General features: G+C 43.2%; 1 long non-coding RNA gene across 1 annotated transcript; it reads left to right on the top strand.

Moving 5' to 3' along the window:
* Positions 1–263: 263 nt before the first annotated feature.
* Positions 264–4226, top strand: LOC143791885 (uncharacterized). Its single transcript, XR_013219914.1, has 2 exons — positions 264–2083; positions 4104–4226. It is a non-coding gene; the product is annotated as an uncharacterized LOC143791885 (long non-coding RNA).
* The last annotated feature ends 580 nt before the right edge of the window (positions 4227–4806 follow it).

Here is a 4806-nt window from a genome sequence, read left to right as displayed (position 1 = left end):
TATAATGCGCTTTATTCCATTCTTCTTTTCTTAGTTATGTAGAACGTTTGAATGAGGTCAAGTTCACTCTGCTGCTGATTCTATAAACTGAATTAGGAAAGGAACTAATTGTGTGGGACATTATATCAAATTCTAAGCTCAGTTATCAAATTGGCCTGGAATACCAAAGCATTTCTAGCAATCTTCTATATTTATTTGTGTATCCAGATAAAGAATTAACTTACTGGTAAAGATTTGCTACCTTAAATTCTCTTGTTGAGGGAGGATTTAAAGTGATCCTTCACGGTTAACCCAGTGATTTCCAAATTAATATATAAAGTGTTGCCAGCAACTGAAAATGACCAGACGGAGACGTGTGTCTCTGTATGGGGGATCGAGCTGATCTCTGGCCCCCGTTTATTCTGCATGACTATATCACAGTCATAGAAATTACACTTCAACCAATCAGCATAAGAACACGCTCACGGTTCTTAGCCTATAAGAATACAGGAACAATCTGTGCGTCAAAGTTTTGTAGAACAATACACCCTCAGTCTCATGTTCTGTCCAAGTTGCAACAATCAAGGTCTCATACCCTCAGTCTCATGTTCTGCCCAAGTTGCAACAATCAAGGTCTCATACCAGCGGTAAAGTTTAGCCTACTAACAAAATTTATATCAAAACAACAAAATGGAGTCGAAAAGCACAAAAATGGAGATTCTTTCTTAATTTCTTCCTTCACATTCCCCCCTAGATAAATTTTGTTAATTAATGTCCAGCATCAGAGATACTATCCCAAGCTCTAAGCTCGAGGGGTATACTGGTCTTCACATGGCTGCTGCGGCGTACCCGTCCCCCCTGTATACTAGAATTTACGAATAACAATTATTGATAACAGTAGTGGGGATCTTTTGAAGACAGCCATGCGCTTGGCTTCAACATCTTCATCAGATAACTTTGTGAAATCGGTGTAGAGAAGAGCAGAGATAGCAACGCTTTTGGTTTCATCATTAGTTATCCTAGTGCAGAATTTCCTAATACACACAGAAATACACCAAAAAAAACAAGTTTTAGTATTACATACATAACAAGGATAAAGGTGAATACTGGCAGCCATTTTAAATACAGTTATATCTGCAAGCATAGGAAAAAGTTATCGTTTCACAGTATAAGAGTATGGCAGTACAAAAAGTATATAAGAAAATATATTTTCACCTTGACAATCCCCCCTAAATACTAAGTTTTTCCCCTAAAGAAAGATCCTTCGAGACTGTCCATGTGATGGGAAAAGGGGAGGTGGATTTCTTCATCCAGACACCTCAGAAACTCTCCCCTAGCGAGAGGCCTCCAGGCAGCTGAACCCTTCACTAACCTCACATGGAGTTCTCCCACTGTCCCTAAACTAAATCTCTTAGCATCATCTGAGAATGAGGGGTTCTGTCTACTCTTTTGAGGGGGACATACTTAGGGATCTCCCCTGGATCAGTACCATCGTACTCTGGTGGGTCTACTTCTTGATTGAGGAAGGTGCCAGTCGGGATTGCTTTCACTAACTACCTAGGCCTGCCTAGGTGCACTTATACGTCCATCATATTATCATTATTTGTTTGTAAAATGAGAAAGGTTGGTTCTCAGGGTCAGCCAATTGTTTTTGCATAGCTAGTCAGAGGGCCTCCAGGGATAATACTCATGTATCTGTCTTACCCTACCTGATGTGGTTGGTTCTCTGGTGGTGGGGGCGACATGACATGCTGGTCTACAGCTCCTTCCCAAAAGGATTACTGTCAGCCTACTCCCAAAAGTTAATGTCTCCAGTATCCACCAACCACAATCCTGTGTCAGCTTCTTATAACACTGCATGTGATCTTGTCTGGACAGGATTCAGTGTAATTCTCTTAGGTCGGGTTGCAGCACGGGTCATACAAGTGTTAGGGCCCAAATCCTCAACTATACCCTAAAAGGCATCACAGCTATAATTAACAAATCTTTGTTCTCTGTAATATATATATATATTTGATCCATTCAACATTTTTATTAATCTGCACCTGTGGGATTATAGAAGCAAAGTCAGCATAAATCTGGTTCTGGGCTTTAAACTGGTCAGGTGTTGTGAATTTGGATTCTGGGCTCCCCCGGTGGCCGCTTGTGGAATTGGACTTGTCATCCTCTTTCCTGTTTCACCTGATTCCATCAGTAGTGGGTGTCGCTATTTAAGCTCATTTCTCTGGTGGTTTCGTCCGGTCAAACTGTCATGATCTCTGCAGGCAGAGATCATAGCAAGCCTATAGAGGGACAAGCTCTCGGAAGATGGAACTATACTGACCATGAACTAAGCCTGCCGCGCAACTAGAAATAGCCAGGTAGCATTTCCTATTTATCGCTAGATGCCCAGCTCTGGCCTAAGACCTAAATAGCTAGCAGAGGGAAATATAAGACCTGGCTCACCTCTAGAGAAATATTCCAAAGAAGACAGTAGCCCAGCCGAGAATTCCTTTGCCGGAGTTCTTCACAGGGAATAGAGCTAGCTTCCAGAATTTCCGAAATAATTGTAAGCTTTATTTGTCCCTGAAGTCTCGTTCAGCTGGAGACCCTGCTCAGCAGGTTAGGATTGTGATTTCCTTGCTCAGGGGTGACCCTCAAGATTGGGCCTTCTCATTGCCAGCAGGGGATCCTGCATTACGCGATGTGGATGCGTTTTTTCTGGCCTTGGGCTTGCTTTATGAGGAACCTCATTTGGAACTTCAGGCAGAAAAAACTTTGATGGCACTATCTCAGGGGCAAGACGAAGCTGAAGTTTTCTGCCAAAAATTCCGTAAATGGTCTGTGCTTACTCAGTGGAATGAGTGCGCCTTGGCGGCAACTTTCAGAGAAGGTCTCTCTGATGCCGTTAAGGATGTTATGGTGGGGTTCCCTTTGCCTGCAGGTCTGAATGAGTCCATGACAATGGCTATTCAGATTGATAGGCGTCTGCGGGAGCGCAAACCGGTGCACCATCTGGCGGTGTCTATGGAAAAGACGCCAGAAAGTATGCAGTGTGATAGAATTCTGTCCAGGAGCGAGCGACAGAATTTTAGACGGAAGAATGGATTGTGTTTCTATTGTGGGGATTCTACTCATGTTATATCGGCATGCTCTAGGCGTACAAAGAAGCTTGATAAGTCTGTTTCCATTGGCACCATTCAGTCTAAGTTTATTTTGTCTGTAACCCTGATTTGCTCTTTGTCATCCATTGCCACGGACGCCTATGTTGACTCTGGCGCCGCTCTGAGTCTTATGGATTGGTCCTTTGCCAATCGTTGTGTGCACCTGACAATAATGGATCTCCAGAGTGTAACTGCGGGTTTGAATAATCTCATCACGAAAGTACAAAATTTACAAGATTTTGTGGTACATGCTCCGGTATCTGAGCCTCCTGCTCCGGTGTTGGTTGAGGGTGAGTTGGAGTACGTTGTGGAGAAAATTTTGGACTCTCGTGTTTCCAGACGGAAACTCCAGTATCTGGTCAACTGGAAGGGTTACGGCCAGGAGGATAATTCTTGGGACAATGTTATCTGATGCCTCTCAGTGCTTGTTCCTGCTTCTAGACAACTACTAGATAAGTTGGACTTTTGTCCATGTTTTGTTTTGCCTATTTGTTCCAGTTCACAGCTGAAGTTTTGTTACTGTGTCTGGAAAGCTCTCGTTGATCAGGGATTGCTACTCTGGCGTTATGAGTTAATGCCAGAGTTTAAGGTAATCTCTGGATGGTGTTTTGTTAGTGTTTTTCTGCTGACCATGAAAGTATACTATCTGTCTTCTGCTATCTAGTAAGCGGACCTCAAATTTGCTAAGACTATTTTCCTGCTGCGTTTGTTGTTTCATCTGAACTCACCGTCATTATATGTGGGGGGCTACTGTCTTCTTTGGAATATTTCTCTAGAGGTGAGCCAGGTCTTATATTTCCCTCTGCTAGCTATTTAGGTCTTAGGCCAGAGCTGGGCATCTAGCGATAAATAGGAAATGCTACCTGGCTATTTCTAGTTGCGCGGCAGGCTTAGTTCATGGTCAGTATAGTTCCATCTTCCGAGAGCTTGTCCCTCTATAGGCTTGCTATGATCTCTGCCTGCAGAGATCATGACAGTCAGGCACCCCCCTTGGCACCCCAATAGCATCAATATATATTATTGGATCTTCTTCATAACTCATGTAGAGCTGATCGAGACTTCTCCTCTTTCTGGTAGGTTCATCAGGTATCTTTGGATCTCAAAGTAAAATCTTGAACTGCATGGCTAGTTTAACAGGGGTGCATTGGCCTATCCAGGCATTAGGCAACCTAGGACGGAGCTTACCATCTCCACATAACCAATAAATGTCGTACATATATTCTGTATGTTTGGTTAACAAATCAGTATCTAGAGAACTGCTCCCTTTGCAGAAACCTGTCTCGAAGATCCCTACTAGTGTACCTGTGGTGTCGTGGGAATTATAGCAGGTGTAATTGTCACCTAATACGGTTACTTCTCCTGGGACCTTTAGTTTAGGTTCCTCATGAATTAGTGGGACGTAATCTGGGCAATCAGTGGACTTCAAACCTTTCAACAAGTTCATGACACAGGCAGTGGTGTTGTCATCAGGAAAAAGCAATGCATGTGTGTATAGGTGTGTATTCGCAGCAGCACAAGCAATACATCCTACAGAGATATTCTGGACTCTTACATTGTATCTCACCCATTCTAACCATAGGTTTTTCCTTGGGGCTGTTTGTGTTTCTATGGAGAAAACCTCTTGCCAACTGAGACCTGGAATGGGGATCACTTCATTGACTACAGTTTGCAAACGCTCACCTGG

Source organism: Ranitomeya variabilis, chromosome 1 (assembly GCF_051348905.1).
Source record: "Ranitomeya variabilis isolate aRanVar5 chromosome 1, aRanVar5.hap1, whole genome shotgun sequence".
NCBI lineage: Eukaryota > Metazoa > Chordata > Amphibia > Anura > Dendrobatidae > Ranitomeya > Ranitomeya variabilis.
Note: the sequence above shows the minus strand (reverse complement) of the source record. Positions and strands in the feature narration are given on the sequence as shown.